This window comes from Lissotriton helveticus, chromosome 4_1 (genome assembly GCF_964261635.1).
Source record: "Lissotriton helveticus chromosome 4_1, aLisHel1.1, whole genome shotgun sequence".
NCBI classification, from domain to species: domain Eukaryota; kingdom Metazoa; phylum Chordata; class Amphibia; order Caudata; family Salamandridae; genus Lissotriton; species Lissotriton helveticus.
Genome location: NC_136063.1, coordinates 107314737 through 107335138, shown reverse-complemented (window position 1 = coordinate 107335138; position 20402 = coordinate 107314737). Strand labels below are relative to the sequence as shown.

Here is a 20402-nt window from a genome sequence, read left to right as displayed (position 1 = left end):
CGCTGGAACACGTATCATTCCAGATTGTTAAAGACTTTGTAAATAAACAGATTGAAAGATGACCTAGCGCCAAGTGGAAGAAGAAGAAATTTAGGGACTTCCCATTTAGTGGACGGAGAAGGGCTAGGGTTGTCTGTTGCTATAGAACTCAAAGACTGATCTTGCAGAGGGGATTATCAGCTTCCAGGTGTGGTTCGGAAAGACTGAATAAGCAAAGAAAAGAGACTTTGTGTTGTGAAAGAAAATCATAACTACACTGTCTTGAGATCATGGAGGCCGGCAACCCAAACCGCAAGACAAAATGCATAGTAGGCACACTTTTAGTGGGAGTAATTTTCCTTATAGTTTTAGTAGTTACTATATCATATGTAGTGGGACATGAAAATGAAGAGAAGGCAACAAAGGAAGCAAAAATTGTACCGATACAGAAACCTACTACTGCTGGTCAACGGGGGGACAATAGAGAGAAAGATAAAGCTTTACTAGCAGCAGAGACTCGTAGGTTGCATATGGATGAATCACAGGGAAATTTCAAATCAAATGCATATGCTAAATTGCTTTATGAATATATTGATGCTATGGAGGCAAAAGATTGCTACGTGTTTATGCAATTGCCAGCCTCTGTAGACAAAGGTATTAGATATCATCATCTTCCATTGACTTATGGAATCACATGTAGTTTGTTGCTTAGTATATTCTATGAACGTGATGGTTTTGAATATTATTTTTCAAATTTTGATGCTGTTTTACCAGAAGTTCCAAATTACAAGCACATGAACAAGTGGGATTAATATAAGAGTGAAGATAGATTAAAGAAATTTTTCATTCCTTGGAAAACGTTGGATACTTCACATGCCCGAAGAAATAATTTGACTTGTAAAGTGTCAGAAATTGAGAAAAGGTTTATCGGACAGGTGGATGATCGGTATAGGAGACAGAAGATCTTAAAGGCTTCAGGCCAATGGAAAACAGATTGGACCGAGGAAGAAAGGTTACACAAAAGAAAGGGTAGTAATGGTCCAATAGCTTTAGATCGAGAGCAAAAAGGGAAACTGTGTATATATAGGGGTAAAACCTATGATGAGAATGTGTTTGTGGGAGAAGTAAATTGTGAACATGCTTTCCAATTAGAATATTATACAAAAGATTTCTTGAAGGGAATGCAGGTGATCCCGAATGTATATTTTGTTTGTGGAAGAAATGCATACGTGAAACTGCCGGATAATTGGTATGGATCATGTTACTTAGCAATTGTCTTCCCCAAAATATACCATGCTAAGGATCTAGAAATTATAGAGGGAAGAACTCAAGCTAGAGGAAGAAGGAATGTAAGCGATGAGGAGGTAGTTGGAGATGTATTGGTGCTATGTTTCCTCTTTTAGGGATAGTGCTGAATGATGTCAAGATCAGAAGATTGGCAACAGTTGTAGATAGGTTGTCCGCCAGTACTGCTAGATCATTAATGCTGGTGGAGGGAGAGATGCAATCGATAAGGGCAATGGTTCTTCAGAACCGACTTGCTCTAGACGTTCTGTTAGCCAAAGAGGGAGGAGTCTGTAAGGCTTTGAAGGTTCAGGAATGTTGTACTTACATTCCAGATAATTCAAAACCTCTAGAAAAGTATATACGGAACATCACTGAAATTCATCATGAGATTGAGGATTTGACACAGGTAAATGTGTGGGAAAAGGTAGGTCATGGAATGGGTAAAGTTGGAGGTTGGTTTGCCAACCTAGGAAAGGGTTTCATTTGGTACATACTGAAACCTATCATCACAATAGTGATTTGTATAATCACCTTGTGGGGATTGGTGCGGCTGTACCAATGGTATAGATCAAATAGGTTGCAGAGATCCATGAGAGATACATAAGAGTGTTTAATTAAAATAGAATGCATATATCAGTGTGAAAAGCTAATGTAGAAGTGTGTAGAGATGTTAGAATGATGTTGAAATCCCATGTTATGTGGCTGTTGTAGAGGAGAATGTAATACTGATAAACGTAGAAATGTGTAGGCCACATGGCAGTTCACAGAGAATGAAAGGTGCTGTTATACTCTCACATGATATGGATTTTAATGTTGTTGTAATTCAAAGTATTATTGATCATAGAACTGAAATATATGTTTTATAGAAGTGTTTCATATAACCATTGTGTGTAATAAGTTAGAATACTGTTTAGACTAAGAAATTAAAGGTTTACAGAGTGCACAGGCCCGTTTCATGTAATTCTAATAGGCCTGAGTAGATAAGGTCATTTCTTTTGATCTGCATGTGTTAGTTAGAGGAATGTTATGTTAAGCATAAATTACTGAGCCTGCTCGAAGGTTTACGACTTAGAAGATACGGTGGAGGCCGGAATTTGGGGCCCACTGTACAAGTGTCTGATTGCAGGTGCGAGGAGGTTCCAATCAAGAGAGTGATGAATAGAGTTTTGTTCAGGGAGCCAGGCACAGGCCTGGAGGAGGCTTCAGGAATTTCCTGGGGGGTACCGTCCTGCCGGAGAAGAGCCTGAGAAGCAAGGTCAACGCTAACGATGGGCCCAGAGGAGTATCAGCATGGAAAATGCCAGAACCGACACCACGTGAGGGGCGTCTCTAAAGGGCGTTTCTATTGTAAATGTGATTTTTGTATTAGGGACAGCACCCGTGGGTGGAGTTAGAGCAGATGGTCTGAGGAACCTAAGAGAGCGGATGGGTAGGCAGATAGGATAACTGCGAGACACGGATTCACAACGAAGACTAAGGGAAGTGAGTGATCTTCTTTGGAAGTCACCACGGCTGACACCTTTTTAGGTTAAGATTTTACTAAGTAGGGATGTCACTTAGTCTAGTGTAGGGACAGTCTAATCTGGATTTTCTTCCTTTCTGTAAATGACTCATAAGCTACAGCTTGTGTCTATTCTTGCAACTCTGATGATTTTCGAATTGATTTTGGTGATATTCTTCTGCCGACTAAGAGCATTTAGAAAATTTATGTTTGTATTGATACCAGTATATCTTTTGAACCTTATTTTGAGATGTTTGTATCTCCAGTTAACTTTGGCTTTATAATAAACTTTTAAAACTTATTCGTAGTAAGTGGTTCTTTAGAGTGGTATAAGTCCTTAACTGATTGACCTAGTAGTGGATTGCCTTTTACTCTATGACAGGTATCAACGGCTCAGTCGACCTGAGTTGGGATCTAGACCTATAGAAATAGATCAGAAATCCCGCCGTAACATGTGTATACATATATATAAGTACGTATGTATGTGTGTAGGTGTGTGTATATATATATATGTATATAATCAGGGCTTTAAGTAAAATTAAAAAACTGGGGGTCCCTCAAGGGGGCGTGGCCAATGTAATTAAGGGCGTGGCCTAAAAACACATAAGCTAAAAATCTGTGCTTAGCATAGCATGCCGCCCGACTTGTATTTTGTGGTTTCTGTCATTGCATCCAGATATATGCTACAACAAGTAACAACATACCTACAACAAGGCAGGACTATTGGCTTTGTCAATGGTAGTTAGTTGCATAAGACAAATAAGCAGCAACTATAGCTTGTTGTATATAATATTGAAAAAGCTTCCACCTAAAGCCCTGCTGAAACCACGATGATGTTGCTGCTCCTGAGTTTCAAAATGAGAAGGGAAATCAATAGATAAAATGACTCTTTTTAATAGGTTTCCCTTCTCCTTCAACACCCACCTGGCGTGACGTCATGCCGTAACTTCTCCTCTAGTGAGAAGTGAGCAGTGTGAGCAGCGCACATACATGTGCCTGCTGCCACTGCAGTACGGGGAAATAACGGACCGCCTGTGCCAGGGACAAAACAGAGCCCGACAGAGTGAGACCCGTTTCCAGGCCCCCTTCAAATATTTGCCGGTGCTCAGACCCAGTGATACCCGGGCCACTTAAAGCCCTGTATTTAATGCTATGGGAGGACGTTTGAATCCAGTCTGTTCCATGCCAGTATTTACTGGAACAACAAACTCCGCTGAAGCTAAATCACGTGGTTTACTAGAAGTGAGTTGTTCTAATTTAGGCGGTGGGCGGGTGGGGGGATTACAGACCATGCACCAGCCTATAAAAGCTGGCAGGGAGTGAAGACACAGACAGGACCAGAGCAGAAGGAGCTACCAGGGGCTGACTGCACAAGCCCCCTCTCGAGCTGAACTGCAAGGAAAAGAAGACCCTCCGTCCAGCGGGGAGCACGTGAGTAAAGGGGCACCTCACAACCCGCGGGCTGACGTGCTTTAAGCTGAAGTGTTGTGTTTGCACACCCCTCCATCACACCCGGGCCTCTCTGTGCAGCTTCTCTTCCTGGGCCGGGAGACGATGCTCGAGCAAAACTACAAGTCCCAAAATACAGCGTCTTGTTGGCTAAAATCACGACAGACGGCTCTGTAAGGTGGCAGGGGGAGGGGGAGATGCTTATCTGACTTTTCCTTCTCTTTTATTGTCTGATGTTAAAATCTTCACGTCTTCTCCCATACAACTCATGAACAGAGGGGCGCCCCATGGGTCGGTGTATGGATCGAGCTGTAGTGCACACGTTTGGACTTCTTGGCACTTAGGCCCCTACTTCACATTTTAAAAGACATATAGTCCCAGCCTTCTTCCTTTCTAACATTGATAGCGCCCTGTGATACATCTAGGAACAGTTCCTTCCTCTGGATTCCCTGTATCCCCACCGTCCTTCCATGTCCCTTTTAGTATTTTACTTTACTTCCATTGATATGAATTCGTCAGTTCATTCAGCCTTCTTCTGTGCTTCACTATCGGAGATAAAGTTCCACATGATCGATTACTTGATTGGTTCTGTCACTACTTGCCCCCCTTCTTCTTCCACCTTTATGGAGTATACTCTGTTCCTCTCTTCTCCTAAGAGCTGGGCTTTTTGCGCGGCTTGTTGACTTTATATTGTGACTCTGAGTGCTAACGAAGGTTCGTGGCTTGGATTTGTCAGGGGTTGTTATTTTAAATGAGTTCGCCCTGGTGTGTTCTTCCGCCCCGAAACCATAGCCAAGGGTGATATTATCTCGGTTAATAATTCTTTTATCCAGGTCTGGTGAAAAGGAAACTAGAGCACTCTCTAGGCCCTGTGTAAGATCTGTCTTGGTTCAGACCATTCCCTTTCTAGTTAACCTGGGATTGTCAACTCCCACTGGCGTTTGTTAACCCGTTTTAGAATCAATTTAATTCATGCTTTGTTGCTGTGTCAAAAGGCTGGACAACTGAGAACATCCATGCTTTGTCAATGTGATGGTTGCTGCGTTCAAGACGCTTTTGGTTTGTCCTTTTTACTCCAATATTCGTAAAAGATTTTTATTTATTTTTTTATTTCCGAAATTCTTTATTGTATATAAAAAAATATAAATTTACATACATGGACGAGGCTTATACATGAGTGGAAGAAGAAAGAAGAAAATAGGCTAAAGAGGAGAAAGGAGGAAAGAAGGAAGAGGGGGGGGGCGGGGGGGGAGCGGTAGTCCGTACTCTTGAGATTGTTCGCCAGTTCGTAGTCTCATAGTTCGTATTCCGTCTTTTTGATGTTCCATGGCATTTGTAAGTCTCTGTGATCGATCATCTTGTGCCCCGCGCCCCGGGGGAACAGTGGAGAGAGATATAGATAAAGTAGGAGATGTGCACGGTGTTCTATTATTACAAAACTGTTTCAGTAAGCGCCCTCAGATGTATCTTGTTCACGCCTACGGTGGCTTGTGTGATGACAGGTAGTGGTCTAAGGATCCCCACATGGTCGACTGCTTGTGCGTTTTCGGTGTGTGTTTTGCTGTGATGTTGTCCGCCCCCCTGAGGAACGTGACCCAGTTGAGCCACGCCTGTGGAGCCGCCTTTGATGTGTCCTTCCAGTTAGTTAGGACTATTTTGACTGCGGCTGTTAGCAGAAGATCAATGAGGTCCCGATCCTCTGCCTTTGTGATTGCCTGGGATGTGAAACCTAGGGCCAGGCTTGTGAGGTCTATTTGTATGTCTATGCCTGTGATCTCGTGGATAAGTATTCTGATCTTCCCCCAGAAGTCCTTGATTTTTGGGCATTTTAGTAGGAGGTGTTCTAAGTCTCCCCTTTCTTTATCGCAGTTCCAGCATACGTCGCTGTCTCTAATGCCTACGGTGGCTAAACGGGCTGGTGTCCAGTATGCCTTGTGTATCAGCCAGAATTTTGTCTGGTTCAGTGTGGCCGTCACCTTTTTCCGACTCGTGGACTTCCATAGCTCGGCTTTAGCGTCCTCACTGAGTGCTTGACCTGCTGCCTCCCCCCAGAAGTTTATGACCTTGTCATTAAGTTTGGTGTGTTTGGGGCCTAGGATCTTATAGAGGTGTGCTACCTGGTGTCCTAGCGTGTTCAGGCTGTTAGCCAGCTGTATTATCGAAGGTGTCTGGGTGTTGAGGTTCGCCTTCCTTATTGCGACTTTTATCTTCAGGAAGTTGTATAGTTCTACGCTGTTTAGGCTGTACTCTCCCTTCAGGGTGTCGAATGTTACGTCAGCGCCCTTGTTCTTAAGGTCCTTGGCTATGGATATCCCTTGGTTATACCAGTCGTGCATGTCTAGGACCTTACCCCTGTATTTTAGGGTTGGGTTGTGCCAGATGGATTCAAAGGGCCCTCCTTTGATGCTCATGTTTAGAAGTTTGTCAACTTTCAGCAGAGCTCGTTTTGTGTTTCTGAGTACCGGGTTGTCTTTGATTGCCGGGTGTTTGGTGGCCGTGAGGAGGGTGATGGGTTTCATACCTTTTAGCAACCCCTGTTCGAGTGTTAGCCATGCCGGTGTGTAGTCCTGTCTTGGGTCCAGCCAGTGCAGTCCCTGTCTAGCTATGCACGCCTCGTGGAATCGTTTGAAGTTTGTTATGTTTAGTCCCCCCTGTTCCTTTGATAGTCTGAGTTTTTGCATGCTTATTCTGGCCTTCTTCCCTCTCCATAGGAAATCGTTCAGTATCTTGTCTACCTTTTTGTGGAAGTCATCTGTGTTGGTTAGGGGTAGCATGGCTAGCATATAGTTCACCATTGGTGTGAGCATCATTTTTATTGTTTCTACCCTTCCCCACCATGTTGTGAACTTGGGGGACCACCCGTCTACTTTGGCCTTGATTTTCTGGATTGTAGCCTGTTCATTATGTTCTAGTGTCGTGCTCAGGTTCCTCTCAAAGAGAATGCCTAGATACTTAATAGGTTTATTTTGCCACGATAGGCCTGACGTTCCTAGTACTGCACTTGTTGTGTGGATGTTTAGGGGTTTGCACTCTGATTTGTCCTTGTTGAGTTTGTACCCTGAGACCTGGGCGTACCTCTCAATTGTGTCTGTCAGTGCCTTGATAGATCTCTCAGGGTCTTCTGTCATTATTAAAACATCATCCGCATATGCCGCTAGCTTACATTTTTCTCCTCCTATCGGCACCCCAGCTATGTCTTCGTTCGTTCGTATCATTGTTAGGAGCGGTTCTATTGCCAATAGGAAGAGGCCAGGTGAGAGTGGACAGCCTTGTCGCGTACCTCTGCCCAAGTTTAGTATGTTTGAGGTGCCGCCGTTCACTACCACTCGCGCCTTGGGGCTGTTGTATAGCGCCATCACCATCCTCCTGTAGTTGGGTCCTAGCCCGAATTTCCCCATGCAGCGATCTAAAAAGGGCCATGAGACTCTATCGAACGCTTTTTCGGCGTCTAGGGCTATCATTACGGCAGCTTTACTACTCTGGGCCGAGTGGTTAATTATATGGCATAGTAGTCTGGTGTTGTCATGGGACATGCGGTTTTTGAGGTATCCTACCTGGGAGTTGTGTATGAGTTTAGGTAGGTAGACGTTAAGTCTGTTGGCTAGTATCTTCGCGTATATCTTGCAGTCTACATTTATGAGTGAGATCGGCCTGAAGTTCTTCGCCTCTGTCATGTCCTTCCCTTCCTTCGGTATGACTATTATGTTTGCCTCAGCCATTGATGGGGTCATGCGTCCTTTGTGGACGCACTCCTCAAATACCTGTTTCAATGTGGGTTGGAGTGTGGTCAGGTATTGTTTGTAGAACCCTGCTGAAAAACCGTCAGGCCCTGGTGCTTTGTTTTCTTTGAGGCTGGCCGTGGCTTTCCTTATCTCTTCCTCCGTAACTGTTAGCTCTAGGACGTCTCGTTCTCGTTCTGTTAGTGTGGGTGAGGCTATGCTGTTAAGGAGTTCCTCGCCCCCGTCCTCTTTTAGCGCGTCATCTCTTGTGTATAGACCCTCATAGAAGTCCCTGAAGACCTCCAAGATGTCCGTATTAGCAGTCTGGGCCTTGTTGTGTTTGTCTTTGATTGCCCCAATTGTGTGCTGCTTTTGTTTCCCTTTTAGGTAGGTTGCTAGGTTTTTCCCCGCTTTGTTGGCAGTGCATAGGTTGACTGATTTGTATTTGTTGATCCAGGTCCCTGCTCTTTCGCTTAATATTCTGTTGAGCTCATACTTCAGTTTGGTTAGTTTTGTGAGTGTGTTGTTGTCTTCTAGGCTAGCAATGTGGCTGTTCTCTAGTGTTTTGATCTCTTTCTCTAGGTCGGCTATTCTTTTGTTTCTTGCTTTGTTCATTTTGCCCTTTATTGACATTACTGTCCCCCGTATGGTCGCTTTTAGGGCGTCCCATAGTACCTCTCTGGGTGTTTCTGGTGTATCGTTGATTGTCAGATACTCTTTAATCGCTGTGTCTATCTCTGCCCTCGCTGATGTGTGTTGAAGAAGGCCGTCATCGAATCGCCACCTGCGTGTTGGCTTTTCGTTGTGTCTGCCCGATAGGGATAGGCTTATATGTGCGTGATCTGATATTGTTCTGGGTCCTATTTCTGTGTGGTCTATGAGGTGGGTGTGTGTTTCTGACATTAGCATGTAGTCTATCCGACTGTAGGAGTTGTGGGGGTTGGAGTAGAATGTATATTCTCTGGCGTCTGGGTTGCTTAGGCGCCACGGGTCCTTAATCCTAAGTTTGGAGCACAAGTTTCTAAGGATGTTAGGGCTAGTTGTTGGGTAGCGTCTGCAGGGGTGTTTGTCAATTGCTGGGTCGAGAACTTGGTTCAAGTCTCCGGCGACGATCAGTAGGTCTTCCATTGGTAGGTTGTGTAACTGGGCACCTATCCCCTCCCAAAATTGTTTATCCTCACTGTTAGGGCCGTATATGTTCGCGACATGGTAGGTCTCTCCTGCTCTCTTGAGACTGGTCACTAGTGTCCTACCCTGGGTATCTGCTTGGTAGCTTGTAAGAGACAGGTTCGAGTTTTTGCTGATTAGTGTTACTACCCCATTCTTTTTGTTCTGGGCTGGAGATCCCACCACCTCCCCTATCCAGTTGGCTCTTAATCGCGGGATGTCTGCCTCTTCTAGTCTCGTCTCTTGGAGCACGTAGATGTCGCTTTTAAGTTTCCTTAGGTGTTCGAGCACCTTCCTTCTTTTTACCGGGCTATTCAGCCCCTTGACATTTAGGGAGACTATTTTGATATCTGACCCTATGCTATTCTGGCTGTTATGTGTCATTAATGCTGCTTTGTATTCGCTGTGCTGGTGGGCTACCATTAGGCTCTTTAGCTCTCCGCGCCATGTGCCTATTCATGTCCTCGTGCTTGCCTTTGCTCCTACTTGATGCGAGTGTGATGAAAAAGAAGTAAAAGATGCAAGAGTTGCAGAGAAAGGAAAGATAGTCAGTAAGCCCATGTATAGAACCCCCCCCTTTTTCCCCCCCTCCCCACTCCCCCACTCTCGCCTTCCCACCCCCCTCCCTCCCTTACTTGCTAAGTGGGTGTGCGACGACAAAGTTCCTCTGCTCGCATCATCCCTGAGGTAGAGTTGGTTTCTTCTTTGGCTGTTGGTGTGTCTCTTTGCTCGGGTCTCTCTTATGCCCTTCAGTCTCTCTATTGCCGGGGCAATTCCTTGATTTTACATTGTGAGGTAGATACGCTGTTCTCTGTTTCCCTGCTGAAGCTCGGCGTGTGCCTCTTACTCTGACTGTTCGTTCAGCGGCGACGCGCTCCTCTTTGCTGCCCCTGGGCTTTTGTTTTCCTCCATGTCTTCCACTGCTGGACCTTGCAGGTATCGTTTTAGAGCCTCTGGGCATTCGAAAAACATCGTCTTCCATTTGTCTGTTACCTTGAATTTTGTTGGTCTGACGAAGCTGAACGTGGCTCCCCTTCTCCGCAAGGTGTCTCTTTGTGCCAGGAAGCCTTTTCTTAACTCCACTGTCGGCTTTGAATAGTCCTGGGTCAATACTATCTTGTTGCCGGCCCACGTCAAATTCTGATTTTTCCTGGCGAAGGCGAATATGGCTTCCGTCTGGTTTAGTCTCAGTGGGTTGCAGATTATCGCTCTCGGGCCTCTGCCTGTGGTTGGTTTCCCTGCTGGTACCCTATATGCTTTTTGTACCTCGAAGCCTCTTTGGAAGGTGATGCCTGTAAGTTGTGGGATCATCTCCTCCAGCATGGCGGCACAGGAGCCCACCTTATCCTCAGCCCCTTCCGGCACTCCTAGTATTCTTACATTGCCCCTTCTTGCCCTGTCGTCCTTTTCCGCCAGCTGTTTTTGTACAGCATTTGTGGCTGTTCTCAGCTCTGCTAAGGCCTTGGTGTGCCTGCTTGTTTCATCTTCTACTGAGCTTATTCGGCTTTCTGCGGCTTCTATTCGCGTATTTGTTTTGTGAAGGTCCGCTCTTATGGCCGCCATCTCGAGTTGCATGTTCTCCAGCTTGAGTTTCGTCTCTCTCCCCACCTCATTGCCTTCGTTTACCTTCCGCAGGATGGTCTCCAGAGTGACCGGCTCACCTCTTGTTTTGGTGGGGGAACCTTGGTTGTCAAATTTTGGTTTCTTCTGCTGATCGCCTGTCAGCTTCCCATCGCTGCCTGCCATTGTTCGGATGCCCCTCCTTGACAGGATGTTGATCAGCCTTCCTCCTGCTTGCGCCACCTTTGGTGTGCTTGTTGTTTTTGCTTTTGCAGCAGGTGGTTGGGCAGCTTGTCTGTATCTGCTCGGCTCTCTAACGTGTCTTGTTCTTGTTTTTGCCTTTGGCCCAGCCAGCGTGCTGGCTGCCTAGTTTGTGGCTTGCACGGCCACTGGCTCTTTTACTGTCTCGGCTTTCTTCGAGGGGATGTCCTGGGTTGCCTGTGTGCTGTCGAGCTGAGGTATTTCACACCCTACTATGGCTCAGCGGGCGTGTTTACCACCACTTCGCTGTGCGCTGTCACTGTGTTGCTCGCAGGGCAGGTGTTAAAGGCTACTCGGGCTTGGGGTGCTCGCTCTGCCTGCTGCCCCCTGCTGCCTGTTGTCTCGCTGAGGTGGTGAGTCCTGCCTCACCTCAGTCACTCTGCTAGGGATGCTGTCCCCTCTCAGACCTGGTGCGTTTTAGCGTGAGTTTGGGGTGTTAGAGCGCCACATATCGCGCTGTCCTCTTTTGTATTGCGCAGTTCTCTATTGCAGCCTCCTTCTGCTCGAGTGGCAGTGCCTCCCGCTTTCGGCTCCGCGCCAGTACCGGTGCCGGTTCAACACCTCCCCTCTTGGCCCTTACGGCATCCGGTGTGCTCTCCTGTTATGGGCCGGTTGTTTGTCTCACTGTTGTTTGCACTCGCTAGGCTTACGGCTCCAAAATTGCAGTGGTCTCGCTGCTTCGGGCCCCCGATGCGTGTTAAGCATTACGCCCCCAGCGTTCACCTCTTGCCGCTCTCTCCTCCGCCCCCCGCCTCTTCTTTAGGCTCCGCTAGGCTCCGCTGGTAATCGCGCACCTCCGCCCCTCCGTCTCTCCGTCTCTCTGCCTGGTTTGCTATTGCTTCCGGCTGCCTGGCTCCTCTCCTTCCGCTTCCGGGTCACTTGGCAGCATACCTCCCACCTTCCGCCTTAGATCGGGGAAGACTTCCGGTAATGGCGCCTCACCTCCACTCCCTTCCGGTTACCTGGCGTCGGCCCTCCGGACTTGGGATGGTTCGGCTTCGGCTTCTGCGAGGTTTGGGTCACTTGCTCTCCGCTCTTTTCCTCAGCGCTGTGGTCTTCTTCTTCTTCCTCGTGTTGTCGTTCACTTGGGGCAATTCCGCTCTTTGTCTCGCCTGCTCTTGCTGCAGATCTGTTTTGGGATCGCGCTGGTCGGTCTCGAGGCACCGCTGTCGTGCCTCAGAAGTGGAAGCCCCTCCGTCTCTTATTCCGTGGTCTCCGCTGTCCGCTGTCTTCCTCTTCTCGCCTCACACCGCCATCTTGCGTCGCGCTGTTGTTGATTGCCCGGTGTGTTCAGGAGCTGATTTCTCTCGCCGTTGTTACGCTTCCGCACTTCTAGCACGTCGGTCAGTTGCGCAGACCTTTCCCACACCTTGTGCAGTCCTTTTGTTCCGGTTTTGTCACGTTTGGCTGGTAGTTTGCCCCTCAGGGATGCGGAGCTGCCGGACCTAGACGACCGTCTCCATTGCCGTCCAAGCCACGCCCCCACGATTTTTAAAGCCACTTTTTACTGGCTGGAATTTTAGGCAGGCCAGGCCAGCCCTGCTGCATCTGCAGATGCTGACTGATGTTCGAACCTGGCTTTATGTTGCCTGCTTCTTCGGTTGCAGCCTACCATATAGCACAGCTGTCTCCTACCATATAGCACAGCTGTCTCCTACCATATAGCACAGCTGTCTCCTACCATACTGCACAGCTGTCTGGTTTGCTAAAGACATCTTAGGGACATACAGAAAGGTGACCTTGGAATACATTCCGCACCTTGATTTCCATTGGCTTTGTGGTTTATATCTCACATGTTCTGGCATGCTATTTGCTGGCTTTTATTGCTTTAGGCTCCCCAGGTTCAGTTCGCCCCTCCCATTGCCTAAGCTGTGTTTTCTGTATTGTTCCATGAACTCACTTTCTGTAAACAGGCCTTTAAATCTTGTTCTTATCTAGTCCCACTTGCTGTGCATTCAAAGACCAGGGTCAAATGTCAGACACTGACTTTCCAGAGCGCTTGTTTACTTTTCTTTCTCTGACTTTAAAATGAGATGAGTCATGGGATACTCATCTCATGCTAGATACTGGGAGTAGGAAAAATAGTTTTTTTCTAGCACATGACAACACTTAAAGGAACTGTGTAAGTGTTTCAGAATATATCAGAATTAGGAACACAAATGAAGCCCATTTTTTGTTATTTCTGAAGTGTGTTGGGAACAAATACTTTAATATGATCAAACAAACCATTAAACTAGGTGATGCAATTCCCACACATTTTCGTTTGTGGAAACTCTACTCTAAGCCAATGCACTCTTCATCACCCTACTCCTTGGCCACTGCACTCTACACCTCTCCAGTCTAGGCTACACCAATCTACTCTGCACAACCCCACTCTATGCCACTCTACTATATGCCAAAACTCTTGCCGCCAATGCTCTATAACACTCACCTCTATGCCCCTGCACTGTATGCCAACCCACTAAATGTCACTCGAATCTACTCTGTACCACTGCACTCCTAATGCCACTGCACTCTCCACCACTTTACTCTTAGCCACTACACTCTATGCCACTCTACGCACATGCACTGTACCCTGCACCACTCCACTCCATGCCACTCCACTCTATTTTGAAGCAATCTACTCTATGCCAATGCACCCTGTACCACTGTGGTCCACTCTATGCCAATGCACTTTTCACCGCTCTACTCTTTGCCGCTGCACTCTACACCTATCCAGTCTAGGCCACACCAATCTACTCTGCACATATCCTCTTTATGCCACTGTACTCTATGCCAATACACTCTCTGCCAACGCTCTATAACACTCAACTCTATGCCCCTGCTCTCTATGCCAGTCCACTATATGCCACTCTAATCTGCTCTGCACCACTGCACACCTAATACCACTGCACTCTCCAATACTTTACTCTAAGCCACTACACTGTATTCCACACTACGCAATGCACTCTACCCTGCACTACTCCACTCTATGCCACTCCACTCTATTTTGAAACAATCTACTCTATGCCACTGCACCCTATACCATTGTACTCCACTCTATGCCAATGCACTCTTCACCACTCCTCTCTTTGCCGCTGCACTCTACACCTATCCAGTCTAGGCCACACCAATCTACTCTGCACAACTCCACTCTATTCCACAGTACTCTATGCCAAAACACTCTCTGCCAATGCTCTATAACACTCACCTCTGTACCCCTGCACTCTATGCCAGTCCACTACATGCCACTCTACTCTTTGCCGTTGCACTCTACACCTATCCAGTCTAGGCCACACCGATATACTCTGAACAACCCCACTCTATGCCACTTTACTGTATGCCAAAACTCTTGCCGCCAATGCTCTATAACACTCACCTCTATGCTCCTGCACTGTATGCCAACCCAGTAAATTCCACTCAAATCTACTCTGCACCACTGCCCTCTTAATGCCACTGCACTCTCCACCACTTTACTCTAAGCCACTACACTCTATGCCACTCTACGCAAATGCACTTTACCCTGCAGCACTCCGCTCTATGGCACTTCACTCTATTTTGAAACAATCTACTCTATGCCACTGAACCCTATACCACCATACTCCACTCTATGCCAATGCACTCTTCACCACTCATTCTTTGCCGCTGCACTCTACACCTATCCAGTCTAGGCCACACTAATCTACTCTGCACATATCCTCTTTATGCCACTGTACTCTATGCCAAAACCCTCGCAGCAAATGCTCTATAACGCTCAACTCTATGCCCCCGTACTCTATGCCAATCAACTATAAGCCACTCTAATCTAATCTGCACCACTGCACTCTACACCAAAATACTCTAAGCCTCAGCACTCTATGCAACTCTAAGCAAATGCACTCTACCCTGCACCACTCCACTTTATGCCACTTCACTCTACCTAGAAACAATCTACTCTACGCCACTGCACCCTACACCACTCTATGCCACTCTACTCTCAACTACTGCACTCTACACCAATGCACTTTAAACAACTGCACTCTATGTATCTGTACCCTGCATCACTGTACTCTATGCCCCTGTTATCTCTACGCCACTTTACTCCACTCCACACCACTGAACTCTGACACTCTACTCTGCAACACTGCACTCTCCACCACTGAACTCTACGCCACTCTACTCTGCCCTTTTCCATTCTATGCAACTGCACTCTATGCCACTGCATCCTGTTTGTTTTAGTGAATTTCTTAAGTTTTTCACATTCTATTTTTCAACTATACCATCCCTGTAACTTCTGTTTTTTTCAGTGAATTTCTAATGTTTATAAATGCGATTTTCTATAACCTGGGTGTCTGAGTGGGCATGTGAGGGGCTGTTTGCCTGTGTAAATGGGTGTGATTGGTTGTGTGGGTGTTTAAGTGGGTGTTTGACTGTGTGTGAGTGTTTTTGCCGACATCTGAATGAGTGTGAGTGGCTGTACAGGTATGTGAGTGAGTGTTTGTGTGGTTGTCTGGGCATTAAATTAGGTGTGCGAGTGCCTGTGTGGGTCTGTGGTTGGGTGTGTGTCTGTGTGTGGGTCTGTGAGTGGGTGTGTGAGTGGTTGTGTGGGTGTGTAAGTGGGTGTGTGAGTGAGTGGGTCGGTGAGTGGGTATATGTATTTTTTTTAATTGAGGTCTAGATCTGTGGCTCTGCCACAAATTCTCACGAGGGCTTTGCTGAGCACAGTGGACCGCCATGTGCACAAAAAAAAACATTTCCCACAAATTCGTCTCCATGAGGGATCCTCACAGACCTCTTCACAAGTCCCATGGTATAAAGATACCTCTAGCTTGACCCCCTATATACTATTTCTACTTTGTGTTCCTCCCCCGTGTACCATATCCCGATTCACCAAATGTCAACCACAACTTTTCTCTCAGGTTGCGGTCAGCCAATCACGGCGTTGCTGTTGGCCCGTGGCTCCATGGATGCTATGCAGTGGATCTGCGTCTCTAGATACACCCAAATCTTTTTTCTTTAATAAATCCAAAACTAGTGAACATATGTACACCAAATTATAACAAGCATTGAAAATGCAATAGGTCTCGCCTTTCATTAAGTTAAAGCCATTTGCTTTGCTATACAATACCATTAGCAAATCAAATGGCTTTGCCTTAATCAAAGGCGAGACCTATTGCATTTTCAATATTTGTTTACTTTCTTAACCAAATCTGTCTTTCTACGCCACTTCTCATTTTGCCCTTCTTTCTACCTATCATTTGCCGTTTTCTTTTTCTCACTACCCGATACTCACTAGTTCACAACAGGAACATAGGTATCAATGGTGCAGCAGGTGTAGTGCCACCGGGCTCAGGGCTGTGAGGAGCCTTCTGTGCCACTATATTTGGTTACAAATCTGTGGCATGTTCCTTGCTTGCATGGGGGCCAGTGGCACCCTTCCTTACAACGACACTCGTCCACAGTGTCCTCGCTGTGTTTCTCTCACAGGGCCCTGCGTCTTGGGTTCTGTCAGGGGTGGTTCTAGTGGAAGTCAGTGTAAGCCTGACAGGACTCCCTTAGCCACGGAAGGGCATATGTCAGCTGTTAAAGTTTGTGATGCCTGGGGTAGGAACCTCAGAGTTTGCATAGGTTAAACAATCCCTTAAGCATTTGTTGCCTGTTCTGGATATAGAAACACTTCCTGGTTGAGAAGACAAGCCCGCCCCTTAGAATGTGTCCTCTCATCCCATGTTATGGAGTCAGTGGAGAAGGGTCTCTCTCAGCCTCATCGTGGAAAGTGTCCAAGTGATGGGCTAACATGCTGTTTTAGCAGCACTGTGATGGGAACCGCCGCTCCAGCCTGGCACCACCAGCTGTGTGGCAAAGGCTGCAGACTGCGGTTCGTTGGGTGCTACCAGGAGGCACTGTCCAGCTGTGCCTTAAACTAGTAGGTCTCCTAGCCAGTCCCACTGTCCTTGAGGTGCCCAGTAAGGCACATCAGGTGGCATGTGTGTGCTGAAGAGCGGATTAGGTCATTCTGTGGCCATCTCTCATCTCTCTATTAAATACTATGCTTGAAGTGTCAGCGAGATGCCCTTTTATCGCAGTTCAGACACATACCTGCCATCTGTTCCTCCAAAGACCAGACTAGGCTTGTGTGATAAGCAGAAGGTGCCCCTCCCACCATGTCATACTATTCGCTGTGTGTCAGTCCAGTCCTGGACTCCGTCCCCCCCACCCAAGGCTCGTGTGACACTCAGAAGGTGCCCCCTCCCGCCATGTCATCCTATACACCATGTGTCCATCCAGTCCTGGACTCCTTCCCTCCCCACCCATCATTACTGCTAGGTGTGTTGGTCTAGTTAGTGGGTCAGAAACAAGCTAAGACTACAGCACCCAGAATGCATTAGGTTTTCATCTAAAAGCCCATTACCAGACACACTGTGCTCATTATGACATGGAGTAAAAGGCTGCAGCAGACACAGTCTATGCCTCAGCATATTGAAGGTCAGGGGCTGCTTCAAGGACAGGAGGCGCTGCTAGGTTCTTAGCAGTTAACTACCCCTGGAATCAGCCCTTAGCAGCACACACTTCTTCTAGTGTAGGCACATATAAGACGTGCTGCTACAGAGAATGTCTCTTATGCTGCCAACCCATGACATATGTGTAGTTTTTCGTGTTTTTCTCTTCAGAGCTTCATATGACATATGTTTATACTGCAAAATATACCATGAGGCACTATTTAACAAGCCTGCTAACTGTGTGCCGCGGGGGGGGAGTGAGCACGGCAGCATGGTGAACGTACGAGGGGCGGGGGAGTGAGAGCAGCAGTGTGGTGAACGCATGAGGGGCGGGGGAGTGAGCGCGGCAGAGTGGTGAACGCTCTATTTAGAACATGATGGCGTCAGACTGTCCACAGTCCGTATGGACACGTGCATGCTGTCTGCTTTGGACAGATGGAGAGAGCAGCCATCTTTGTCGATGCAGACGCGTGCACGTAAGCCCACAGGGAGAATTGATTCCAAAAGGTCCTCTTCATGGCGAGAGCAGCACATGTGCTGCTTTCACCAGGCGAGACCTAAAAAGGACTTTTTCTGGACCACGATCTAGCTTTCTGCCAAACTTAATGTAATTAATATGTATAGATACCTGAAAACACAATCTTTGTCTGCAGTCTTCCAGCCCATAGACACACAGACATTATAAGTTCAAAATGTGTAAACATTGCTTGTTTGTTCATGACCATGCCTCTTTCTAACATATAGCATTTTCTTCGCAGGTGCTGGCAATAGGACAAGAGACTTGAACAGAATAAACTGGGACTCCAAAAAGTGCTTTCAGAAACACTATCTCTGGCAACAGCAAATTAACATTTTCAGGAAGTTCAACTCGCTGGTAACTGAGCACACCGCAGAGAAGTGGAGCCCTCCCTGGCTGAAGAGAAGACTGTAGTTCTTAATACACTTGGACTTCCGGGCGCTAGACCTCAGGGAACCTTGAAGTGATAAGAAAGTGTGCTGCATTTTTCACACTTGGGCCTCATAAAAGAATTATTGTGCTGCAGACATTTCAGGGAAGAAACCTTGAAAATAATTCAAAATATATTTGGGACGGAGTCTGCACACCACACACTTGTCTCATATACACAAACTGATTATTGGACAAAACAAAAATTTAAACAGATGTAAAGTGTGAATCATCTAATAACTAATCGTGTATTTTCAAAAAGAAATTAAAAGGGATCACGTGATACGTGCTTTCAAGGAAAGACATAAAAAAGGACAATAAAGTGACAGACAGAAGACCGTGAAAGACATGGATCAGCAGAAAAGAGATGAGGAGGAGGCAGCCAAGCGCCAGTTGGCTGGCACATTGGGGGGGATGGGTGCTGGGGCGGGTACAGGAGCGGGTGTGGGAGCCGCTGCAGGGTTCTGTGTAGCAGGCCCTATTGGTGCAGCAGTTGGAGCAGTGATAGGACTTTTCACTGGTGCTGCTGCGGGAACTGGTGTTGGAGCCGCGGCTAGTAAGTAATGTTCATAGTAGTATCCAGCAGGACACTACCATGAATGGCCATTATACCAGGTCATTTACTAAATTACCAAAACCTGTAAAATTACCAAAAATATATAATTCTATGCTACAGTATTCTATGCTACACAGTCCAAGGAACAACCTTATAACCGGTATGTTAAATAAGACCACAGAATCCAGCATTTGTGCCTTGAAACCATTTGTAACAGATCATCTCTGGTGCATTGTGCCAGGGTGCACCGAGCCTTACATTTAGTTCAATACAATGGAGTTTAGTGTGGTTTTTTAAGTGTTTTTCTTTTTTCACTGGCAGTTTACACGCTTCTCCAGAAAAATCTGGAAATGCAGGCATGCTGTAATTAATAGCTGCAGGTAGTGAGCACAAGCACACAGTAGCACTGGAAGGGTGTCAGCCTCTCTAACAAATAGATGGGGGCAATGGAATAATGGACCATATGAAGCAAGTGGGGGTAGGAGAGACCCTAGCTCATCCCGGCCCCGCTCATACCAGGGTTTGACTCTCTCTGATCCTGGGAGAGATGTCCTGATGAAGGCCTGTGATCACTTCTGATTTGCGGTAATATTTGTCCACTACTTTGCATTTGCAAACTATTTTTATGCATAAGGCTATGTTTTGTAGTTCACTAACTAAATTCAATGTAGTCTACTTTTCACAAATATTTCTGCTTTTAATAAAGCCAATTACATAAGCTGTTTTGGCACTGCTCCTTTTTGGTATTTTTGATTAATACTTTGACATGCCTGGAAATGTATTTATTTAGTTTGTTGTTTTTTCCTGAAACTCATTGTGGCTCTTGGCATTTCTGAGACATCCATCATTAGTTGTGGGTGTTGTTGGCACAGCCATCCATTCTGTCATGTTGCTCGTCTTCTGCAATATTCTGTGCAGATTTACTTTGACTGGAAAGACAGGGTTTAGCCATCGAATAACCAGCCATGAATGGGAAAACCCCGTAAAACCAAGTCCTGGGCACACGTGAAGGATATAGATTTTTTGGAATGTTAAGTGCACTAACATAGTGCTTGATTGAAGAAATATTACAAAGGTCGACAACGGTAGGTCATGTAATAGATGATGTTTATGCAAAAACTTGGAGTTCATCAAAGGAATACATAATGGCCTGGCAGCACATACAGCAGATGCTGGACGTGCCCATGACATATTCGTCCCTACTGCCCCTTACTTATCACCCCGCCATGCCTCTATTAGAAGAAGGAGTCTTTCGGAATTTCCAACAGCGGACTCAGATACATAGCTGGGGAGACCTGTACCACGAAGGCCAATTCCGTAGTATTGACCACCTGTTTCAATCCGCGCAGAAGATGCCACTAGATGTCTTTCTGTATCTCTGACTAAGAATTGGGATAAGAAATATTACTCCTGTTTTTCCTGCAGAGCCACAGGTGCTGACCCCACTACAGCTCGTTTTGGAGAGGACCTCGCCCAGACCGCTGGTTTCGCTGATCTATAGCTCGGTACACACACAAAG

At 46.5% G+C, this 20402-nt stretch overlaps 1 long non-coding RNA gene across 1 annotated transcript; it reads left to right on the top strand.

The window, feature by feature from the left end:
• The first annotated feature begins 4087 nt into the window (after window positions 1–4087).
• On the top strand, window positions 4088–19601 carry LOC144827043 (uncharacterized). The gene is made up of 2 exons (XR_013609990.1): window positions 4088–4198; window positions 18140–19601. It is a non-coding gene; the product is annotated as an uncharacterized LOC144827043 (long non-coding RNA).
• The last annotated feature ends 801 nt before the right edge of the window (window positions 19602–20402 follow it).